At 34.3% G+C, this 26,506-nt stretch overlaps 1 long non-coding RNA gene across 1 annotated transcript; it reads left to right on the forward strand.

Annotated features, from left to right (window-relative positions):
- Positions 1-235: 235 nt before the first annotated feature.
- Positions 236-23,839, forward strand: LOC143238246 (uncharacterized). The gene is made up of 3 exons (XR_013020472.1): positions 236-779; positions 9,419-9,538; positions 23,558-23,839. It is a non-coding gene; the product is annotated as an uncharacterized LOC143238246 (long non-coding RNA).
- Positions 23,840-26,506: the final 2,667 nt, after the last annotated feature.

Consider the following 26,506-nt stretch of genomic DNA (forward strand, 5'->3'; position numbering starts at 1 on the left):
TTGCGCTTAATTCAAAACAACAACATCTTTGCATGAAAACTTCTGAAACAAACGAAATTTTAAATCTTATGTGTGAACTTGCATGTATCACAGTTTGATAGTGAAAAAAAAATCTATAAATATTAATGGTTTTCAAATCACATAGTTTTTACAAATAGTTTATTCAAAAGAAACACATTTATTAATTTGTTTTCGATGCTCCTTTAAAATGTAATCTATGTGGAGTCGTCACAAAAGCAACTTGACTGTCACTGGCCAAACTGATTCAATGGTGAAAGTTATGAAGATCGGGCCGCATGCTAGAGTTAGGATATAATTTGTAAATGTAGTCATTGAAATTTGTAGTTAGCGTTAATCATTTGATTCTTGTTAATTAATGTTTTTTTTTATAAATCACCACAATAATATATTATTAATCTGCGCTTACGAGAATATCTTCATTATGCGGACATATTTGATACTTCAACTTTGTAGAAAAGACAGATTATGACTCAGAATCCGATTCAAACTCAATGAAATTTGATGTCTTATTCGATTTTGAGCCAAATTTAGCTGTCTGGGAACTGAAGTGACACACCAACTTGTTATGTATATGTAGGCCTCTTGTATCCAGACTTAGATTTAATTATAACTTTAAGTTGTAAATGTACATATTGTAAATTATTAGTAATAAAGAGCGAAGGAAGGGCGAGCATGTTTGGTACGACGGAGATTCTAACCCGCGACCCTCAGATTACGAATCGAACGCCTTAACCCACCTGGCTATGCCCGGCCACCAAGTAAGAGTAAGACTTAAGATAATTTGAATTATTTTGGTTAAGAATCCCAGTGGTAGTGATACTACATTCACAATACTCTGAGTAAATGAATAACATATATTGCCTATAATATTTACAGGGTCATTTTTCTGTGGTTTTATGATTTGAATTTTGTTAGTTTAGTACTTGTAATTAAACCATGAATTATGAAGTTCTTGCTTCATGCTTGAGGTCTAACAAATAGCTTAATATTTAGTATTAAATATTTGTACTGACAGTAGAATAATGTTTGACACTTAGAAGTTTTTTACAATATAAAATATTTATTTTCTTACCAACTTATAATATTGTTTGTGAGGTTTATGCAATTTTTAAAGGCATTATCTGTTGATGTTAATCATTTTAACATGTTTGTATCATTCTGCATGAAACTTAATTGTTGTATTAGTTTTTGTAGTTTTAGTTGGAAGAGTTTCAGAAGTGAAAAAAAATTTTATTAAGTAGTAAGAAGAGAATGGTATAAAGTATACATTATTTGATTTGAATAACCATTATAATTTTAGTTTATCAGTGTCTTATTTGGGGACCTTCGATATTTATATGTATCAAACCCTTGTTTTATATGCTTCCAGGAGAACTGTGTGGGTTTAAATGGGGAAACCTTGACACTTGCAACTTATACCTTTTTCTTTCACTAATGATGCATTAGTAAAGGCAGAAATGGAATATTAGTAACCATAGAAATGATGGGTGTGTTAGTTTGTTATAACTAAAAAATAAATTAAATAAAAAATGCTGCATTGACTGAAAATATCCTAGGGTATAAACTACAGTGTGGGATTATGATATGTACCCTAGGTTTTGGAGGTGACTAAAAAAATAGGACTCACATTGCAGTGGGGATACACCATCTATCAGTCTTTATCTCCATTTGACAGTCTCACATAAGAAATAAAGAGTAGCAACAGATATAGAATTAGAAATTAGGAGAGAGAGGTGTGGGTGCTCAAGTCCAGAACTTCCCACATGTTTTTGAGTAATAACAAACTAGTATAATTAGTCAGAGGTTTAGGTTTGCTGTTTTTAATGCAGTCCTTCCTTCTGATTTTACACATTTCACTATTTGAATTCATTAAAATATATTTATTTTCACTAATACATATTAATGATTGTGATAAAAATACTGACAGAAAGAGATTGTACATTCATGTTGCATAACTAAAGTTGTTAGTGTAAAATTTTATAAAATAAAAAAAAATGAAAACCAAACAAATTCAAATATTTTGAAAGACTTGTGACCTACTAGAGCGATTACTGTGATGATAAGATGATGCTTTTGAGAAAGTCTTTAATTTAAAAGGTTTAATGAGTGAACATGAATTTGGAAAATGTTTTTCACTGATAAGATCAACAGAAGAGGAGTTTTCTGCAGGATTAGACACTTGTTCTACAAATATTAAAGCTAATTTGTGACACTTGCTATTTTTCTTATAAGAGCAAAGAAAATTAATTAGCTTATTAAAATACACTCCATGATTTCATAAATTTAAGAATGGGTTTCTCATGGTGAAACATACTATCTCAGGACATTCATCATAAATATGGTCTTTTACTGTCTTTTCATTCTTACTTTCAGACATGGGATGACAGCAGAATTTTGGGAGTAAGTCAACTTGTCAACTAAAATTAATCAGAATTGGTCTCTGTTGGTATGAAGGTTTGTAGTTAGTGAACAAATTCTCAATATCTTGAGCAAATGTGAACAACTATTTCAATCTTTATCATGAAGCTAGAAACAATTAAGGAATGTTATTTATGGAGAAAAAAGTATTTAAATGTGATTGTTTGGAAAATTTTCAAACATTCTGTTGTGTATTTGATTTGGAGGGAAGGAAGTGAATTTCTTCTGGAAGTTGGATTTTATATTTAAAAATTAAGAGGATTTCTTAAACTTTCAGTTGATATGGAAAAGCATACATTACATCATACGTGGTTACCTTCAGGCAGTGTTTACATTGATTAGGTTTATGTAGTCTAATCAAAACTATGACTAAATCAATTGTCACTATAATAATAAACTAATTGCAAATAGAGATAACAACTTTCTCTATTTTTGGTAATTATATTTATCCAAGTAATAAAAATGTTACATTGTTTGCTGCTGAGCTTAAAGCTGCACACCTGACAAATTAAATCATGAACATCAGATAATATAAAACTTTTAATTATAAATATGCTTTAATGTCTAGTGTATTAACATACATGGATAATAAAGTTCAGTTTAATTTTCAATATAACTTATAAGGTGCACTTTAACTGAGCTTAGACTGTATGATTAACCTATTCCCATGAGTCAATCCTTCCATTCATGAAGTAATCCTAGTAGCTCTTTGAATACTTTTGAATAAATACTATCCTTTCTTACACAATAAGAACAGGATTGTAACGGAAAGTGAAGTGACAGTAACTAGTGCACAGATTGTTTGCCAGTCCATTAATAACAATATTTTGCTTTTTCTCATCCAACCTTTCTGTAATCTGGCAAATGGGAACTTTTAAAACTCTTTGGATGCTGTCATTGGATTTATCTGACTTGGCATTTAAAGCTGTTGTGTGCGACAAGTGGATTTACCAAACGGTGTTGCAATAACATTTACTTATGGTGTAACAGTTGGGTTACCCACATGTCCTTGTAATTCCCACACTAGTACTGGGTGCACATACATCATGAGAAAAATGTAATGCTGTATTAACACACATTTTATTGTTTCCCAGTATCACTGAAATAACAAAAAATTATTTTGCTGTTTGTAAAATTTAAACTGTAGATCTATTCCTGTAATTCGAAACTTTAAGGTATGGTTCTTGTTTCTGTTGAGAATCAAAGGAGTTATTTTGTATTAATTTGAAAGTTTACTGCTTTGAGGGACTATTTTGGCATGCTAATAGTATTTTATTTATAAAACAGATTGAGCTTGTAATATGTTTAGATTAAATTTCTGATTTAATATAAATGTGCTCTTTCTTTTGCTTCAACGGTTTCTAAATGAAGATGAAATGAATTCTGACTTTGAAAAGTTTTTGTGTATTCCAAGTGTTATAATATATTATGTTAAAATATTATAATATTTTAAAATTATTTCACATACAATGTGATTGTCATTTGCCTTTTTTTAACCATTAAAAATGTTTAATGTGATTGTTTCACTATTGCTCAAGAAAAGTTGAAGCAAACCGTAGAATAATCTTTTGTATGAAAGTGGTTTTTCTTACATTAAGAAGACTTTTTCATTCTTTAAAAACAATTATTCCATCTAAGTCCAGCTGTTATGCAGTTCCTGAAGACCAGTACACACTCCATTGAACCATAGGAAGAACAGGTATGCATTGGATTCATACAGTTTTGGAAATTAAGTTTTGAAACTGTTTGAAAGAATATTTGTTTTTCAATAGAAGCATAACATCTGTTAACTCGTATTCATGTGTACTGACCTAAGGTCATAAGTATTTATTTAATAACAAGTTCATGGAGGAGTAGCAGTGTTGGTTGATCAGCATGTGCCCACCCTGTCTTTGCCACTCGTCACACCCTTGGTGGCCGTAGCGATCCGTGTTTCCTTGGGTCGTGCCATCACTGTTTGTTCTCTCTACCTGCTGTCTGGAGAAACCTGTGATCAATTGGACCTTCATGCTCTCATTGAACAGCTACCATATCCCTCTTTAATCCTGCTGAAGGGACTCCAATTGACATCATCCCATCTGGGGAAGCAGTGATATTGACAGGAGGGGTTGCTCTGTAGAGTGTAAGCTCTCTGGTCACAACCTTTCTCTTTTCAATTCTGGTTATTCTACTTATTTACAAACACCTAGCCATTCCTTTACTACTATTGGTCTTTCAATTTGCTCCCCTTCATTATTCTCCCATTTTTCATGGAGGGTTGACAATAATCCACAAGGCAGTGATGATTTTCCTATGATTTTGAGAGAGACTGACTGTGGTCGAAGCCACACGACCAGCGTGCCCCAGTGGAAGCTGGATCAGGCAAACTGGCTCTCTTTCACTACTCTCACAGAACTTAATCCTGCCATCATCTTTAAACCGTCAATAGACAATTGTGTGGCATCAGCAACTGACTGTATTATACAAGCAGCTGCTCAATGTATTCCTAAAACCTCAACACGTTTTCTACTATATCCTTGTCTGTAGTGGAATCCTGCTTGCCACATGGCACAGATGTCTCCAAAATGGGCCTGGGATACTTTCTGAAGATATCCCACACTCTCGAATTGCCTTGCTTTTCAGCAGTCCCATGCACATGCTCGGTGGGTAAGACATCAAAGCCAGAAGGATTCTTAGATTAAGTTCAGAACTGGCATATCTTCTACCACCTGTTCCAAACTCATATGAGACAACATTCGAAAAGTCTGTGGGCAATATAATTCTGCCCTCCTCTCGATCGTGCCGTCTTATGGCAAGGAAGTAACTGATACCCTGAGCATCACTGATACTCTAGGTTAAAGCTTTTGCTGGATATCTAGCACTTCTGCTTGTTCCTCCACCTTCTTGGTCATCAAGACTTGAGCAGAGCAATCATCTCTTTCCTTTCAAGGTGATTGTCTCTATAACTATAATCATCCCTTTACACTAGTGGAACTGAAACTGGCCCTTCATCAGTCTGGCAGTACATCAGTTGGACCTGGTAATATACACTATGACATTCTGTTCCAAATGTTTTTCCTGATGCCCAGTTCCAGGCTATTGTCTTACCTTTCTCTAAGTTTGGGAAGGATCCAACGATTCCTTCAAACTACCATCCAATTGCTTAGATGAGCTGTCTCTGTAAGACCCTAGAGAGGATGGTTAATGCTTGTCTTGTTTGGTTCCTCAAATCAAAGAACCTCCTCTCGCTCACTCATGGTAGGTTCTGATGACAGCTCTCCACCATGGATCTCCTGATTCGACTTGAAACGTCAGACAGAGAAGCTTTTATCAAACAACATCTTGTATCAATATTCTTTGACATTGAGAAGGCTTATGATACAGCATGGAGGTATGGCATTTTGCGAGACCTCCATATATATGGGTTACATGGCCATTTGCCATTTTTATTAAACATTTTTTTAATGGACAGGTGATTCCAAGTTTGTGTGGGTTCAACATTTTCCCGTTCTTTTCTTGGAGTCCCTCAGGGCTGTGCTCTGAGTTTCACACTTTTCAGAATAAAAATTAATGCCATCACTGAACAATTCTCTCTCACTGTTACAAATTGGCTCTATGTCGATGACGTTTATTTCTCACATCAGTTATCAAACATGAGGTATATTGAGCGGCAGCTATAGACAGTTATAAGAACAAAGTAATTTTTCATATTTATCCTTGGATAACATTGCTGTATCCACTGGTCAGCCCATTCCACCATGGCTTCTTACAGTCCCCAAATGTGAACTTTCTTTAAGGTAAACACACCTGATTGGAAATACTATCTGCTATTTGCTGAACATGTTTTGAACCATCCTTCCATTCTTATTTATACTTACAGTTTGAAATCAGGTGATTGTGTTGGCCCTGCCATGGTTTGTTGTGGTTCTGTGGTTGCTTGAAGAATCCCTTCTACAGCTTCTGTGTTCACTGGTGAAATGTACGTCATTTCTCTTGCCCTGAGTTACATAAAAGCTAAGCACTACTCAAACTGCCAGTACTCTACTGGTCCTAGAATCACTTCATGTTGCTTCACACCCTGTTCTCCCCAATATTCAAAAACCGTATGGGCCATTTCCTTTTAACATGTACTTCTATCCAGTTTTTCTGGATACAAGGGCCACATTGGTATTCGCAGGAACGAGATTGCCGACATCACAGCTAAGTCTATCTGCTTTGGCACTATCACCACTGTGCCTGTACCATACATGGACTATGGTCCTGTTATCAAGGCTCAGCTCTGTGTTAGCTGGCAGTTGACTTGGAGTGACCAACACAAAAAAAATCAAGCTTTTCCAAATAAAACCTGATATTGGACTTTGGTCGTCCTTCTTCCATAATGATCGGAAGTAGGAAGTTGTTCTGATGCACCAGTGTGCAGTTTGTGTAACACTCAGGTCACAATAAGCCACATTTTACTCTGTTGACGTCATAATGACTCTCAACAACGGCACCATTTTAAACATGTTCTGTCCCCAGGTTTGTCCATAATGTTAGACAGTGTTATTGGTGATGGTGACAGTGTCCACCTTGGTAATGTTTTTTAGTTTTTTTAAAGGCCATTAATCTTTTTAATGCCATTTAAGTTTTTTTAACATGTACAGTACTCATTTTTAATGTGGTTCCCTTTTAAAAATCACAGTTCATCTAATTTGATTTGAAATTAGAAACTGGCTGTTAAATAACTTAAATAACTGCAAACCAGGACTGGAAAGGCCAACTCTGGGTGACTAACGCTGCTGTTTGGACTATCCTTTTGAACTACCTGTTAGTCATCCTGACGAGTTGAGTTATTATTATAATTTTGCTACACATCTTTTAAAATATTTTTATTACTTTCCTTTTTGAAAATGGCCATAATGTCAAATAATTCAGAACCAGGACCAGAAAGGCCAACTTCAGGTGATTAACGCTGCTGTTTGGACTATCCTTTTGAACTACCTGTTAGTCATCCTGACGAGTTGAGTTATTATTATAAGTTTGCTACACATCTTTTAAAATCTTTTTATTACTTTCCTTTTTGAAAATGGCCATAATGTCAAATAATTCAGAACCAGGACCGGAAAGGACAACTTCTGGTGACTGACGATGGTTTTTGTACTGACCGGTTAGTCTTCCTGGAGAGTTACGATAATTACAGTTATGCTACAGAAAGTCCTTTACAACTTGAATTACTGTAGTTTTTTTCTTAACATTGTAGACTAGATGTAAACTTTGGTTTTATGCTATTTATGTTTTTTTTCAAATTTTTTTTTGTTTTACATTAATTTACTTTTATGAATTTTATTATATTTACATTTAACTTTTTATTGGATGTTTGGCACAGATAGCCTTGCTTTTTGTGCTATAAAACACTAACTCAACCAACCAATCTCTCACAAATACTGACAAAACTCCCTTGCTACTTCTGGTAGTGTCCTCATCAACAAACATATTACCACTGTGGACATTTTCTTGTGTAATATTTCTTTTCTTTGGTATGGTACCTCCAAAGTATACAGATGTCCAAATTTTTTCTTTGAAGCATCTTGCACCATGGAATCGTGCTTAGATGTTAGCCCTAAAACTGGTATTAGATCTATGAGTATCATCAGCCTGTGACTACCAAGTGATTCTCTTGTACTCTTACTAAGCTTATTAGTATTGTCTTCACTCAACTGCTTGTTTCTTGTGAATCTGTTGCCATGAAGGTTCCTGGTCTTTATGTCCATCTTAAAATATTCATGAATTACAATGGTAACAAACATTTTTGTTAGACTACACGAATTAGTAAAAGTACTTTCTTTGTTTAACACATAGAGTTTAACACTCATGATTGACTCATCAATGAAAGGTTATTGGTACAGTTCATTCAAAGGAAGTAGCAATAAGAAAATCTGTATTTTGATAATAAGGATGAATTACAGACAAACTGGGTAAAAGTATTACCTAAAAGGATAAAACAATTGTGGATCACACTTCCATGAAAATGGAATGTAAATTGGGCATTTGAATAGAAAATATTTTAGTTTTCAAACTTTTTAAGGGTTTACGGTGTTTCTGAGACTTTTTGATTAGACATTGAAAATATATTTGCATGGAGTGGACAGACATCCATATTCACAAATAATGTTATCCTACTAATAAAATGTGTGAAAATTTGATGAAATATATAGAGTTGACATTTCAAGTCACAGCCTTAGACTTATAACATTTGAATTCATGTTCGGAAACTTGTTTACAAAACTTCCTTGTAAACAAAATTTTCAATATTTGTGTATAGTAACAGAGATATGATATTAGGTTGGTGAATAAGTATGACTTGTATAGAGATTTCTAAAGCTCACTGTGATAGAAAACTGGCTCAGCTAAGTGCAAACCTGACAGCTGTCTGTTTTTTTTCAAATTGTATTATTGTAAGATTTATAATGTTGTTGTATTTAATAAACAACAACAAAATAAAAATAAAAATTCTTCAAAGCCTCTGTTTGTATGTAAGTATTTTTAAGTATTGTATGAGAAAGATTTAACATCAAACTTAAAAAAACTGAGTAACAGTATGTGCTAGTGAACAAATTCTATGTTGTGTCTTTTTGTGTAAGTATTAAAAGTCATGTGTGGATTAAAGTTAAAATAATGTAGTTTTATTTTTGTGTCTTTATTTTTTCTTTCAGGTAAATAAAAAGTATGTTTTCAGAAAATGAGATAGAAAAATTACACTTTAATTAATATATATTAATTATAGTATAACCTACTATTTTATAACTTTGATCTTCATATACATATTCAGAATAAATGAAGGGATCATTGAGATGTAATTTTTGAGCTACAAAATCTTTGAAAATGCATAATAAGTGTTTTTATAAACAAGTACTTGTGTTGAGCTGTACCTCATGCCATGTTTCTAGCCTGTCTAAAAGTTCAAGTTGAATTATACACTCCTTCCTTCCATGTGGTAAAGCAGAATTTTGTATTATATCAGTGGTGTTGTCCCATGACTATCTGCACAACAGAAACAAGCTTCAACATGCTGGGCATTGTCTGTGTGAATTGAACCATCTGTAAAGATTCTATGATTTTGAATGGATGTTAGGACACACTTGTAAGTGGAACATAAGTTAATTTCTATAGTTTTAAGTATCTGCTTAGATTCATGTAACTTTAAAAAGTTTAAACATTTCAAGTAACTTGTCTTTCAGTTTGTTGAAAAAATTTTGGTACCATTCAGCAGTTTAATTTAACCAGGATTTATTTATTAACATGCTAAGGTAATTAAAAACCAACACTAGCCAAAATGAATTGTGATATTTATACATATTTAAATAGTTAGTCACAGGCAACACACTGAGTTATTTATTGAGTCTTGGAGGTTTAAGTTGTCTTTATTAATAATTAAGTAAAGCAGGTGAAAGTAATTCACATCAGTTTAAATTATATAAGTTTTGAATGAGGCTTAATAGGAACTGAGATTGTCTTTCTATATGTATATTTTAATTTATAATACATTTTCATATTCCTGTCTTTTAATAACAAGTGAATGTTATTTTTGACTGTGTGGTGTAGATGGTAATGTATAATTAAAAAAAAACAAAAGGATATAAATATTGTTTAAAGAAATTTAGTCAACTTATTCTATCTTTGGTAGTGAGGAAAGCTGTAGAATATTAGTAAATAAAAGGCTGTTACTGATAGAATTTTGACAAGCTATAGTTTTAGCTTATTTTGTTGTATAAATAGATCAAACTGAAAGAAACTTAAAATTTAGAATGAATAAACATAAGTAAAATGTTGGGAAGAAAGAAAATGTAATTCCTACATTATGTGAACATGCACATTATATCAGTTTTATCATTCATTGGAAATAAATTTGTTCTTTTTGATCAACTGGATGAAATAACAACCGGAAATATCAGGTAATCTATGAAAGAAATGAAAGTGAAAGTTATTATAAATAAAGATAAAGGGTTGGCAAGTCAACCAGTATGTGAATGGTATGTTTTTCTGAAAGTTCAGTGTAAAAATTAAGTACTCACATGATCAGTGGCTTTTTACATATTTATGGTTTACATGTAGAGTACCTGGTTTGAGACTAAATAAACTTTCTGGAAAACATTGATCACTTGAGTGCCTTAATTACACTGTACCCTTGTTATTTGTGGAGTACCTGAGGGTCAGTGCGTGGGCTTTTGTTCTTTTATATTTACATTAATTATATTACAAGAGGCATGTCGTGAGAGTTTAGTGAGTTATATTCAAAATTTAATTAAATTATTTTTATTATCATGGTAAATAAACTTGACAACAAAACTTAGCTTGTAATACAAATTTGGAAACTATATAGTTTTAGTTTCATAGTTTTATAAGACAACATCTAAAAATGTCTTCAATTTTCCATTGTTTCAGAGTTGTGATATTTTCACTTCAAGTACTTCCCCTTTTATTATTTACTGACCACTTTTCCAAGAAGTACACAATTTAACACAAGTTGCTCATTATAATATTGTTATTATTTAGATAAAGTATAATTTTATAGCCTTCAATGTTATTTAGTTACACAGTGATAAACTAGAAAATCAAGCCCCTTTAGCCCACACCCACACACTACATTTTCTCTTTCACAAGTTTACCATATTCAGTTCTATTTGATATTTAAAACTATATTACTTATAACCAATAGAAATCAAATATTTAATCTAACACACTGCATATTATGTTACATTGTTTTCTGTATGGCACTTTGTCTATTTTGCTTCCAGTGTAAATTTTATTCCCACAGGAAACACATTGGAAAGTTTAGCTAAATTTTTATTGGGTCTTATTAAATAATAAGAAAGCCTTAAAAATTTTGATAGTCCTTGGACAATGTGTGCTTTTAACATGTTATTTTGTATTCTTTGTTACACTTTTGATTAATTAACAATCATTTAGTGCAGCAATACCATTATAATAATAGTTAGTTTTAATTGAGAGTTGATAAAAGAAATACCCAGGTAAGTACTATAATTCTAGTTTTTCATGTGTATTATTTATTATTATAGAGGTAAATAAAATATAAGATTTAGATTAGGTTTAGTAAATAAATATACAAAACATTTTCATGTGATATGCTTAGTTGTAACTTGTAACCAGTGCATTACATAATTTCTTAGGGTAACCTAAGCTACATGCTTACAAAGTGTTTTACAACTTGTGGGATTATTAGTTAGACACAGTTCATAGAACAATAAAATTTAAACATAAAAATACATATATTGTTAAGGGCTTAAACTATTTAAGATAAACAAATGTGTCATGAAGTCATTCTAGAAAATAAAAAGGACAATATGTTTTCATGGTATGTGAGGTGTTGAGTTAGAATGGGGAAAATAACATAATATGTAAAATTTTACTAAAAACTCACACATTGAAATTCCAATGCAATTACCCACTATTTCTCACAGTTATAGCTATTTTTCATATGATTTCCTTCTAGTGCACAGATTATCACTCATTACGAGCTTTGAATTACGATTTAATTACACGTGTATGTCGCATGGCTCAGTTGTGTTTAAGTGTGTAAAATAGCATTCAACAACCCTCCACCAAAAGGAGTGTAACACATCCTTCTATTGCAGCTGATTCCCTGTATACAATAAACTCAATTTTCACTTTTTGAGTTAGCATGACAGTGTGAGACATTTTTATTTTATAGTGTGGTATTTGGTGGGCTTCCTTGTTGTATCAGGTAGATTGCACAGTTCCCTTACTTTTCATTGCCTCAGCTCTCTCTTTCATCTCCTTCACCAGTTCCTTCTCTCTTGACCATGTCAACATGCTATGCTGGTGTTCACTGATACCTTGTATGATGTCTCCAATTCTGCTAATTACTCATTGGATTCAGATTCCCTGGGCGAGGTTTGCTTATATTTCAGAAGTGTGGGAGACTGTTACCACTAATTCATGGATTACTTGCATTTTGTGAGAAGGATTGAACTTTCTTTTTCCCACATTTCTCACCTAATACCCTATTCTAATTTCTTCCCCCAATTAAGATTCCATTTTCTTCTAACATCTCACAGAAGCAGTTCAAGACCTTCTCATCAAAGGTGTCATCAAATAGTTTTGTCTTGTGATTTCAGGATTCTATTCCTGAATTTGTCACTCCTAGAAAGACTGGCTATTGGTGTCCTGTTTCCAGTCTCTTCCATCTCAATTTCTTCCTTGATGCTTCTTGACCTATCATGGAATTCTCTTATCTCAGATTGGCCTTTTTTTCCAGGGCTTCGGATGACAACATTAGACTTGTCTCATGTTTAACTGTACATCCTATTGCTCAAGTGTCACATCACTTTTTTCTGTGTTTCATCCACAGTGATTGTGTTTATCAATTTCGAGCTCTTCCTTTTGGACAGGCATCAGCACTCTATGGTTTAGCCAGGCAGTCTGGTTGTTTGCCTGATTCATTCATTCTCTTTGGCTCAATCATCATCATTTTATGTAGGACCAGCCTTTTCTATTTCCATCTTCACAGAGTCCTCCTCACACACAGAATTCCTCTTCAGAGACGTTGATGTGGTGTGAGTGGGTTTATCAAGGTGGAGAAGTCTGCTATCCACCCCACTCAATTTCTTCTTTATCTAGGGGTGCTTGATTTATAATTTATATATTAATTGAGCCTAGCCTTTTCATCTTTGTCTGCAATTAATGGAGGTTTTAGTTCAGTTGGCACTATCAGCATCTTTTCTCCTTGCAGTGGAGGTTTTGTTTCTTCCAGGGGCTTGGGCATCACTGGAGGCTCTTATCTGTTTGGGCTATGTCTGCATGCTTTCCTTCCAGTGGGTACTACAAGTTCATTGGTACCTCATCACCTACCCTTTGGATTTTCAGATATTCCTTTCTCTTTCCATCAGTTCAACTTTCTTTAGTGGTTAGAAAGGAAAAACAAAACAGTGAAGGTGCTTATTCTTTGTACCTGTCTGGATGGCTATGTCTTCAAAGATGCATCATTATTAGGGTGGAGTGCATATTACATTGAACAGGAGTTCGTGGGCCATTGGTCTTGAGAGGAGTTAGATCTTCATATTAACCTCTTGATACTTATTGCTGTTTATCAGGAAGTGGTTCATTTTCTTTGTAATCTCTGGGACATGACAGTTACAAAGAATTCCATCAACATATTTGTTGTCTTACACTACCACCTCGATGTGGATTCATGTACGTCGTGAGGGGACTTCCCAGAGGAGGTTCTGTTCTTTCAGTTGATCTTCATTGTCACTTTATATTTTAAAACTACTGGTTTTCACTTTCAATGATTGCTTGAATAGTGTTGGTCTTGAATTTCACTGTCTGAGTCAACAGTGTTGGTTTTTACTTTCACTGAATGTTTCAACAGTGTAATTCTTCAATTTCACTGACATTATCAACACTATTGGTCTTCGATTTCACTGACGGTTTGAACAGTGTTGGTGTTCAATTTCACTGTGTTTCAACAGTGGAGATCCTCAATTTCACTCTTAGTTTCAGCAGCGTTGTTTTTAGTTTCAATGTCTGTTTTGAACAGTGTTTGTCTTTAATTTGACTGTCTATTTCAACAGTGTATGTTATCGCTTCAACTCTCTTTTAACACAACTGGTCTTCACTCTCAATGACTGTCTCATAAGAGTACGTCACCAATTTCACAATCTGTTTCAGCAGTTTTGGTCTTCAATTTCACTGAATGTTTTCATACTGTCGGTCTTCACTTTCAACACTATTGGATTTCACTTTCACTGATAATTTTAACAATGTTGATCTTCACTTTTTACTGACTGTTTCCTCACTGTTGCTCTTCAGTTTCACTGTTTTGCAACACTATTGGTGTTATGTTTGTCTGTCTGTGTCAACACTGTTAGTCTTCCGTTGCAATCTCTCTTTCAACATTATTGGCATTCACTTTCACTTCTGTTTCAACATTGTTGTTCTTCAGTTTCAGTGACTGTTTTCACATTGTTGGTCTTCACTTTTATCGACTCTTTCAACACTCTTGGTCTTCAATTTCACTGAAGTTTTATGACTGTCTTAGTGTGCTGCTGAGACTTCTCGTTGCTGAAAACTCATTTTTGTAGTGTTCTGATGAGACTTCTTATTACTGATAACTCATGTTTCTTGTTCTCTGGTGGGACCTCTGGTTACTGATAACTCATGTTTGTAGTGCTCTGGTGACACTTCCGATTACTAATATCTCATCTTTGGAGTTCTCTGGTGGGACTTCTTGTTACTAAAAACTCATGTTTGTAATCTTATGCTGATATTTTTTGATACTTATAACTCATGTTTGTGGTGGTGTGGTGGCACGTTTGGTTACTGAAAAATTATGTTCATCGTGTTCTGGTGAGACTACTCATTGCTGATAACTCATGTTATCATGTTATTCTGGTGAAATTTCTGCTTACTGATAACCCCTGTTTGTAGTTCTGTAGTTGGATTTCTGGTTACTGAAAACTCATATTTGTAGTATTCTCACCAGAATACACAGAATAGCACACAGTTATCCTGTCTATTCCTGACCCTTCACTGTGTGCTAAGCAGCTGAACTGAATTCAGTTGGTCAGCTTTCAAAACATACCACAAATATTACAAAGTCTCTAAATCAAGAAAATGCAAGTAAGAATAATTTTAAGTTAGAATAACGTAAAGTAAGTGTGCTAATGAGGTTTTGTTTTCTATGTTTGTATAGAAAGTGTTCTGCTAAGAACCACTCAACAATAACATACCGTTACGTCAGACGTTGATATGTGAATGATAGTGTTATTAATTCATAACAATTTAGTGTAGAATATCCTGTTTGTTGTCAACATTATTCATACCTGTTATTCCATTATTTAAATAGTTAATGTTGAACTTTGACTTCATCCGCTTTTCCAAACTCAGCGGGGGGAAAGGCCACCATAAACAGGAGACAGAGATAAACCGATGGACAGACACCACTGTTCATGATATATATATAAAACAAGTAGTACATAATGTTCTCTGTCCAATCACATTTGATTCAGACCGGTATGGTAGCCCAATGTTTGATTCTAATGAGGAAAATTATCAAAAGCCGGAGAAGTCCTTAAAGCCAGCAAAAATTCCTAAAGATAAAAGTGCATCTAAAACTACCCTTCTTAATAATAAACGAGAAAAAATTATAAAAAAACACTAATATTGTCAGATCTCCAATTACCGACGAACAGTTCCTCAAATTAGTTCCTCCGCCTTCGGCTCTACAAAGGAATCTTCCTTTGGATTCAGGTAAAGATACAATCAGAAATGAGAGCGTTATGGATACTGGAAAGATTATGTTCCCTTTGAATGCACCATCTTTAGAGTTGAAGATCACGACAACAGCTGATAACAATAAAATAATAAATACTATTCCTTCTGACGAAAGAAATGTTATTTCCCACGAAACACCGCATTCTCCCAAAACACTCAACTTGACTTCAGTAAGAGAGGAAGAACCATTAGAATATCTAGGAACCTCTATTGATCAAGAAAGTTCTGTGGCCATGCCCTCTCCAGCCAGTGAAACAGTCCTCACAGATAATCCACAACCAACAGAAGATACACCTGAGCCACGAACCAAGGTTACATCAGTAAATACTGATCCTGTGATTTGTTATGATTTTCCTTCTCTTCAACCCGAACAATGTAAACAGAAGAACAGCAAGGTAAGCATGCAGGTAGAGAATATATCCAAATCGAAGATGGTAACGCGCGTAGTGAAACCGGGGGGAGATGCAGCCAATCGTGAACCATGATTGTGACCAACCAAACACTATGGTTGCTCCTACTTTACGACGACTCGTTCGAAAACACAATTCGCGACAGTCCTCGGAAAGAAAGGAAAAAAAGTACAAAAAGCACAGTAGTTAAGGAATAAAACGTTTTTCATTAGTGCTGCCTGATAACAAATAATTATAAAGATATAACAACACTAATACTTTAACCTCTTGAGTTCCTAAATTCATGCACCTTATAATGTCTCAAATAACTAAAAAATTAAATACATTTTTTATCATAATGAGAAACTCACTTAAAATAAAAATGTATCTCAGAATGGCTGGTATGGATATTAACACTTATATTAATAAGAATAACCTGAAAATGACCTAGGATATAAATGTGATAAAAACGAAACGCGAAAAAGAAATACATTTCAGAACAGCTGGTGTTGGTATTAACACTTTTACCCATAAAAACGTTCCCAGTCGTGCTTAATATTTAATTTCTTATAAACTTGACAAGAGCGTTTTCTACAGGTGATTCAAAATGAAATTTATAAATATATTTGAGATATTGAACATAAAAATAATAATTTCGTTTAAGTTACCCAAGTTTCTATTACGTAAACGCTCGAGAATTTCAAACGATAGTTTGACTGGCCTTCATGCTGCAGTAGTAGAAAGCAAAGGATTTGTGAGACACTAAAAGCCCACGTTTCTTCGATTTATTAGATTAATTAAATGAAGTGAATCGGGCCTTGCCCTTACGCTAAGCCTAACTCATTACATTTTGCTGTCTGCCAAGCCTATGCTATTTTTCAAACCAACATGTAAACATCGATCAGTAGACTTTCTTTTGGTAATTATGATCTCGTTATGATAATTCCTTGCCGAACACCAAGACCCTTATAGTTGGTTTGTTGTTTCTTTTTACTAACAAAAGCCTAAGTTACTTTGTGTCTTTGCATAAAAATGCTATTTAAAGATACTCGGACTTCAAAGTGTAACCACAAAGTAAAGAACTTCCGCAAGGGGGAGTCTTTACTCTCCTCAGGTCTGTCGCTGTTGCAGTCCAACAGGCGTCAGCGCTAGGCTGGTAACATGACTCGTTGAAGGTTCTCTTTAGTGAAAGTGTATTAGCCATTCGACCGGAAACTTCTGATTGAGCTGGAAAACCAAATCCTTATCTCACTTAATTTCAGTAAACAGAATAAATTAAAATACACGAATAATAAGCTGATTAAGGTGCAACCTGTTAATATCCAACTCTGTTATCACCAGATGACCAAAAATAAACAACGTGTGTACAAATTAATCTTATCAAGCAACCATAATCAATGTTTCTCATTCGATACAATAACAGTTGTTATAGTGTGTACTCCTTTTCACATAAGACAATATTAGGTATATTACATGTTTAAATACTACGTTCCTAATCTAGTCCTTCAGGCCCGGCATGGTCAGGGGGGTTAAGACGTTCGACTCGTAATCTGAGGGTCGCGGGTTCCAATCCCGTTGCACTAAATATTCTCCCCTTTCAGGCGAGTGGGCGTTATAAAGTGAGGGTCAATCCTCCTATTCTTTTACAACCCAAAAGTTGGCGGTGGGTGGTGATGTCTCGCTGCCTTCCCTCTAGTCGTACTGCAAAATTAGGGACGGGTAGTGCAAATAGCCCTCATGTAGCTTTGCGCGAAATTAAAAAAAACAACAAAAAACAATCTAGTCCTTTAGGGAATTTCAAGAATTAAAATAAGTATTGTATTATAATTCAAACCCCATTGTATTTGTTATAAGCTTACTACTAATGTCTTGTGACAAGTGTGATTATAATATTTTTTATTTGCTTAAACCTTCTTCTCTAAATAGTCTCACATGTAATTATTTATATATTTCATTACATTTAGAAAAAAGAAACTATCATGAATCAAACATAATAAAATATAAATATTTCACAAAAATATTTTCTATGTTCTATTTCACAAAATAATCCCCTTTTTCTCTCTATCCTATCTTTCACAAAACCATTTTTTTCTGCGTTATTTTTCACAAAATTCCCTTTTATCTATGCTTTGTTTCATAAAACAAATCTCTTTTTTCCTATTTTCCAGGGAATCTTTATCACTTGAATTGTGCTTTAAATAGTAACTGCAGAATATATTTTTTAATTTATAATAAGTACAGTTCATTTCACATTTCATAGGCATTGCAGAATTCAAAACAAAATAATCATTGTAATAGGCGTCACTTACTTAAAAATATGATATACGCTAAACATTCGAAGTCTTAAAAAATTTCGCAAATAAAACCAACTTATTAAGACATTTCAATAACAGATGGATGATCATAACTGTTACAATTATTGGTGTAAAATAACCTAAGTACTTTAATTCGTCGGGCTTTTACTTTCTTCGAAGTTGTCTAAAAAGACTTTTTCAATCAGGGAAAGAAAATTCATATACTTCTACAAAACATTTCTGTGCAAGAAATAATTATACATACAGTTCTTGTCTGACATTTAATGTAATTTAATATAACATTAAGATATATAACCAACCGTTTCCAACGTTTCACAGCGCTACTACTTGTATCTTAATAAAGTGTTCTTATGAATTATTTAGGCCTGGCATGGCCAAGCGCGTAAGGCGTGCGATTCGTAATTCGCGGGTTTGCGCCCGCGTCGCGCTAAACATGCTCGCCCTCCCAGCCGTGGGGGCGTATAATATGACGGTCAATCCCACTATTCGTTGGTAAAAGAGTAGCCCAAGAGTTGGCGGTGGGTGGTGATGACTAGCTGCCTTCCCTCTAGTCTTACACTGCTAAATTAGGGACGGCTAGCACAGATAGCCCTCGAGTAGCTTTGTGCGAAATTACAAAAAAAAAACAAAAACAAAAAACAAACAAATTTACCTTATTATTTTTTAACTCAAGCACTTTCACTGTCTTTTCGATCATGACACTGGATCGTATATTAAAAAAGTTATTTTAGAAATAAAATAATTAGAAAAACAACAAATGTGTGTGTTTTTGATAATATTTGCAAGAACAATAGTAAAATAAAACTTGAGGAAATATATATACATCGAAGAATTTCACGACACTCTCTTGATTTTGCAAAACATATATTTTATGTGACAGAAAAATATTCCACAATATATATTTATTTAGTATTTCATAAATTAAGCAAAGCTAGTACGGAATTTTAGTTGAAGAATTAGATATATTTTAAATTATTTTTCGCATAAGTTCCTTGCTATTTAATTACACCTAAATAATGTTGTAACGTTGTTAGCACTTTATTTACGGTTTTAACTCAGGATACTTTAAATGTTTCAATTATTCAAAGTATTAGGGTCAGATGTATTACGATTTCACTTTTAAATAGCAAAAGAGGTCGTATCTGCTTGTTATCTTCTTAATATTTCATTTACAAATAATAAGGAAATTCCCTCGTTCCAATAGCGACAACTTACTTAGAAGTGCCAGTAACCAAAAATAAATATTTAAATATGATTACTAAGGGCAGGAAGTAATTTGGATAAAACACGTGAATAAAAGAAGTGAATTACACACAAAATATAAAAACGCAACTGCAAACAGAAGCCTAGAAATCAATTGAAATTTAACTGATTTGTTTGTTTGTTTTGGAATTTCGCACAAAGCTACTCGAGGGCTATCTGTGCTAGCCGTCCTTAATTTAGCAGTGTAAGACTAGAGGGAAGGCAGCTAGTCATCACCACCCACCGCCAACTCTTGGGCTACTCTTTTACCAACGAATAGTGGGATTGATCGTCACATTATACACCCCCACGGCTGGGAGGGCGAGCATGTTTAGCGCGACGCGGACGTGAACCCTGACCCTCGGATTACGAGTCGCACGCCTTACGCGCTTGGCCATGCCATGCCTGAAATTTAACTGAAAATGGGAAAGTCATATCTGGTCAGCCCCCCGCTAGTACAGCGGTATGTCTCCGGATTTACAACGCTAAAATGGGGTTCGATTCCCCTCGGTGGGCTGAGCAGATAGCCCTATGTGGCTTTGCTATAAGAAAAACACACAAAAAACACACATATCTGGTCAGTTCAATACTACTGTAATTACAATATTATTTAGGAACATAACGCCACATTTGGGTTTAAGTTCGAGTGTTGTTGATGTACAAAGCTAAACCATGATTAAGCTATCCGTGTTCTGCCTACCACTGGTATTGAAACCCCGATATTTAACATTGTAAGCTTCCAAACTTACCGCTGAACCACTGTGTAAAAAAAGAGTGCTTTGTTCAAACATAAGAATCAATACAAAAACCTGAAAGTTGTAATAAAGGAGGAATGAAATAAATATATAAAAACACTCTTTAAATTGTAATTAATATTTAGTGCATTGTTTATTTGCTTTGACATAAAGTTATATTGTTTTATTTCGTGTGTCTATTCTACTTCACGACACTTTCCCCTGGTGGCTCACCAGTAAATATGATGAGTACTTGTCACGCAAAAAATCAGGTTTCTATACCCGCGGTGGGCGTAGCATAGTTAATCCACTCTGTAGCTTTGTGCTGCAAATAAACAAGTAAACACTACGGAACTTAATATCTAACTTACTACCTGTATATTGGATATCATGGAATATTGTCCTCAGATCAAATATCACAAATAGACAATGAAAAGCTCAAGAACTGAGTAAGCGTCATAGAGGAAAAAAGAAGCCATTAAATAAAACATAATATCGTTGTTGCTTTTGTGGCCTGTACTGTAAGGGAGTCACGAACGGAACTTGTAAAAACTATTAAATAAAACTTAATATCTTTGTTGTTATTGTGACCTTTACTGTACGGGAGCCACAAAAGGAACTTGTAAAAACCATATGCACATATGACTGCTTCATTTCGAAACCTTTTCTTAAGGGCGGTTTCTTAGTTATGGATCTTCGATGAGTGTTTGTTAAAGATTTTTGTAGACTTTGAAAATACAAGTTATTACATCTGGTCATTTGTGGATTTCCTTATTGAAGGCTATGGCCCACAGACACACAAGATTTTGTCCCAGTGATAGTTTGAAAAAGGTTTCGGTTTCGATATTGTAACCCAACCGTACTGGTAAGCTTTGACAAATTAATCCTTCAGCAATAAGCAGTTTATAGAATGAACAAGTACAATTGATACGTTGTTCAGGTAATCGTCTTATTGGAACTTTTCGTTGTACCAGTCAAGAGTTAGGCCTAGGCCAAGTTATAGAAGTCTGTTTTTATAATCAAATCGTAGAAACACAATATTAATCTTGAAGGGCTTAGACATAATAAAATAATAATATAAAGTATCTGTTGTTACTCATTATTAATAACATTTAAAGTAGCATTTATTTATACCCCCTTTCCACCACCCGTCCTCCACCTTCACCGTAATGAAACTGTTCTCCTCCACCTTCACCGTAATGAAAATGTTCTCCTCCACCAACCCGTCCTCCGCCTTCACCGTAATGAAACTGTTCTCCTCCACCAACCTGTCCTCCAAGCCTGGTGGGTGAGCAGGTGCATTGTCCATCACAAGAATGGTCTCGAGTGGCAACTGTTTTTCCGTGAGGTAATTCTTTACACTTGGGGGAAAACACTTCATGGACCAACTCCATAAAAAATTGCCTGGTTACCCATGCTTTACTATTAGCCCTCCACATGACATTTAGTTTACTTTTCAGGACATTATTTTTCTTAAAAACCCTCGGGTTCTCAGAATGGTACACAAGGAAAGGCTTAAGTTTTATGTCCCCACTTGCATTACTACTTAACAATAGAGTCAGCCTGTCCTTCATTGGTTTGTGTCCTAGCAATGACTTCTCCTCCTTGGTGATGAAGATCCTCTTTGGTATTTTCTTCCAAAAGAAGCGTGTCTCATCACAGTTGAACACTTGTTGGGGAATAAAACCATCAGCTTCTACATAGTCCTTAAATTCCCCAACAAATGTATCAGCAGCGTCTTTGTTAGAACTGGCACCCTCCCCCATGTCTCACCACACTATGTATGCCACTTCTCTTCCTAAATTTTTCAAACCACTCCTACTAGCCTTAAAGGCATTACTTGTATCAGCACTCGTTGCAGGGGTGTTTTTCAGGAGGTCATCATGCAACTGCTTTGCTTTCTCACAAATCATGGTCTCAGAAATGCTATCACCAACTAATTGTTTTTCAGTTACCTAAATCAACAACAGTTCTTCTACCTCTTCCATTGTTTGTGATCTTTGTTTTGTAAGTACTGTCACTCCTTTTACAACATCAGCTCCTTTGACGACCTCTATTTTTCAGTATGGTGCAGACTGTAGACTTCGCCATACCAAACTGTGTAGCAAGGTCAGACACACGAACACCACTCTCATACTTTGCTATGAGATCTATTTCATCTCTATTGTGGCTCTAACAACTTTTCTTTTTGGTTTGCTGCTTTCATTATCCTTCTTTGACCCCATGGTGGCTTATTTAATCAGAATATTTAGAAAAATAACAAAAAGTGTGTGTTTTTTGTGTGTTTTTCGTATAACAAAGCCACGAAGGGCTATCTGCTCAGCCCACCGAGGGGAATCGAACCCCTGATTTTAGCGTTGTAAATCCGGAGACATACCGCTGTACTAGCGGGGGGCATAACAAAAAGAAAAACGAGAACGTTCACAGCAGATTTTAGCGGGGGTGTGGACTGAGCGACAGGTGTGGGTAAAATGTTTTGAGCAAGCTTGCCGTGGGCCGAAAATGGTCGAAGGGTCGTTCGGGTCATCAGTCGGGTTATTTCGGGGGTTTGGGCCGGCCACTACAGCTTGGTTCGGAAACCGAGTTTATGTTCGACAACCGAGATATTTTTTTTTTCTTAAACAATATGTTCGAAAATCGAATTGTTCGAGAAGGGAGTCGTTCGAGAGCCGAGATACCACTGTAAATGGTTCCTTGTATTACAAATAGAAATTACGGGGAGAAACGCTCTTTTATTATAGAAATATAGCCCGTTAAAAATGAGTAGGTATATCATAGTATGCCCTGTAATAAAACAGTTAGATTAACAACTTCTAGTATATAAAAAACCCAGTGAGTTTTGATAACAATGCGTTCTAACAACGGTTTTTATGTCGTGTAGCTCAGCAACAAAAGTATAACCTAATATTACACTGCACAACAATTTTTTTTTTAAAGTTTTGCTTCCTGAAAAGTTTTTGCTGATTGAAACAGGTATCTGGTGGATATGCACAAATATAGTTTTGGTTTTGCTTCATCACGTGGTAACTCTGAGAAATAGACAGTTAACTGTAATAAAGTATTTAATTGCGTTTATGTTTCTAATACGCTATTAAGTTCAACGTAATTAAAAGTGTTTTGCTCTTGATTTTCGTTGGTATTCAATGTCTAGTGTATCACGTTGCAGTGTCCAACAGCAGTCAACAAGCATTGACGGATTTCAGTTGCCCTGATATCGTTTTTCCATTGTTGCAATGTCCTGGTGAAAGTGAAGATTTCGATGAAACGGTACGTGATGGGCATATTTGAATGTGATTTTCGTGATCAGCAGCCAAAAATCTATAAGGGACACCCAAAAGTGTTCAAGAAATAAAAGCTTTGTTTGCAGTGGCTACGTGATCCCACACGACCTATTTATTTTGAGCTTATTGTATTACCTTCTTTAAATAATACCAATATTCACTACACTTACAAGGTCCCACGAAACTCATCTACGGTCTTCCTTGCTAAAATAGGTTCATAGTACACACATTGACAAAGTCATCTAGAATGTATAATTCGAATAACACGAGCGAAGCCGAGTACATATAAATTGATAAGCCTAAAAAGTATCTGATTACATATACATCAATTAGCTGCTCATGTTTTTCTTCTAGCTAGCCACTTTCAAATTCGTATGTAAAGTAGAACTTTAATTATAATTTATAACGTCTTTAAAACGCAAAGTATTCATTCACTAAATAAAATAAACATTCTGTAATTTTTATTACCTCTGATATCCATGTGGTTGAACTTCTAGATATGGTCATAGTATATTTGTAATCTCTGTAAAAATCATAGTATTCATTAATCTCGTACTCGGAGAAAATTAACATTGCATAGAAAATTAAAATTAATTGAAGAATAATAGTGTAACAATTTGATGAAATAAAATAAATCCTAATCAAACTGATAGTGGTTAGTAATCAAATGGTTTAATGGGAAACATTTTAAGTTAGGCCTGTGATTAAACGTGCGACTCCACGTCACATTACCTAGGTCAGTCTACCAATCAAGTCACCCTGACCAGCCAACTAATCAAGTTACTTACTAATGGAAGAGAAAAAGAGAGATTTAGTTTGAAAATTCAACAAAAGATGGCTCAAGAGGAAAATATGAAAATTCTTTCCTGCACGTGATAAAAAACAAAATTCAGAACGTTAGGAGTTTTTATCATAACAACACTAAGATTACGCACTAATTTAAACACGAAAATGAACAGTTATGTTAATTATGTAATTATGTCATAATAAGAATATTTCGTAACCAAAACCGAATACTCTCTACGTGTAATTGATGATACAGTCAAGAACTTGGTTTCGGTTTTGTTTTTAATTTCGTGTAAAGATGTAAAAGAATATTCTGCACAAGGTGTATCTAATTTAGTAGTGACAGAATAGAGTGAGAGCAGCTAGCAAACACTGACCACCGTAAACTCTTGGGCTACTCTTTCACCAACGAACAGTGGGACTGACCGAAAATATGATGTCCCGCGACCCTCAGATTGCGAATCAAATACCCTAACCACTGGATCATTCCAGTCCCCCAAAATTAATAAAATTATTTTAGAGACAAGAAAAATAAAAATATCTTGTAAGCAGAAATCAGCGTTTTATTTACAATTTAAATAACACATCTCATCAGACAACAACGGGAAAAATATTTTATTACAAGGAATGAAACAGTATTTTAATTACACACAAATAAAGAGACAACTGTTTACTTACACACAAGGAGTGATACAACCGCAGGTCTTCTCACTAGAGGACAACTTTGCCATTACTTTATCCAAGCAGCACACTGAAGGTTGTGTACAAACAAATATAATACGAATGTACAGTTATTACGTGTTGTTTAAAAATATGATATCAGCATCTGTTTCTTTAACCAGTGCTAGTGTTTACATTCAGAGCTATATATAACAGTTAACATCAAAACATAGAGAATACCTTTTTACAGCTTTAACTTGCATACTTAGTGTTCTACATTAGTACCATAAATATATTACGTTAGGCACTTATTAAGTGGATTAAATAGATTCATTTTACAAAATATTCTAATATATGAAGATGTTTAGTAAGTTGTACACCAGTAAACTTTAGTAGTAAACTCGAGAAGGGTTTTGTTCACCATTTACAATCCAGAGTCACCTGACAGAATGCAAGATAATGAAAGTAAAATAAACCAGTGATAAGTTGGAGGGCACTGCACTATGAAAACATGAGTTGTTTACACAAGAAATATAAATCGTGAAACAGAACATGTTCCACTTCACAAAACATGATAAATACAAAATAGAAAGAAACACCAAAATCAATTTTACAGTAAATACATTTTGCTTCTGTATGACATTGTGGCAAACAAATATCCACATACGTATATATATATATATATATATATGTATGTAGTTTTATTCAGAAGTTACATTGTTTAGAAAACGTCAACAAATCATATGAAAACTTTTTATGTATTAATCCTATTAATTTGTTATCAGCTTCATCTTTGATTAATTTTAAAATATTATTTACTGTTCTACTTCACATACAGTTACTAAGGGTAATCACACAGGTACTAAGGTAAATCACACAGTTAATAAGGCTAACCATACAGGTACTAAGGCCAATCATACAGTTATTAAGGTTACTCACACAGTTACTAAGGCGAATCATGCAGTTACAAAGGCTAAGGCTAACACTTAGTAAGAAATGTCATTTCACACAACATTTGCAAAGAATGTACTTCTAGAGTAGAATGGAGCTTACACACTTTTGATATTTATGCAATTTTTTAAACTACTTATGGTTGATAGTGTAAACCATCCACTGTTAAGACAGCAGTAAGTGTTTGGATTTACAATATTAAAATCAGTGGTACAATGTTCTTTGACAGACACAACAAATAGCACAATATGGTTTGGTTATAATAAAACGAACACTCTCTGTCAATATGAGTTATGGTGTCTTGATAACACTCACAGAAACTATTAATTATACAATTCCTATGTCTATCTTTTTCCATATACTATTCATTTTATTTGGTACATAGATTTAATAAGGATGTTCACAAATACTTTTATTTACTTACCTTTAGTACCTTC

This window comes from Tachypleus tridentatus, chromosome 13, assembly GCF_004210375.1.
Source record: "Tachypleus tridentatus isolate NWPU-2018 chromosome 13, ASM421037v1, whole genome shotgun sequence".
NCBI classification, from domain to species: Eukaryota; Metazoa; Arthropoda; class Merostomata; order Xiphosura; family Limulidae; genus Tachypleus; species Tachypleus tridentatus.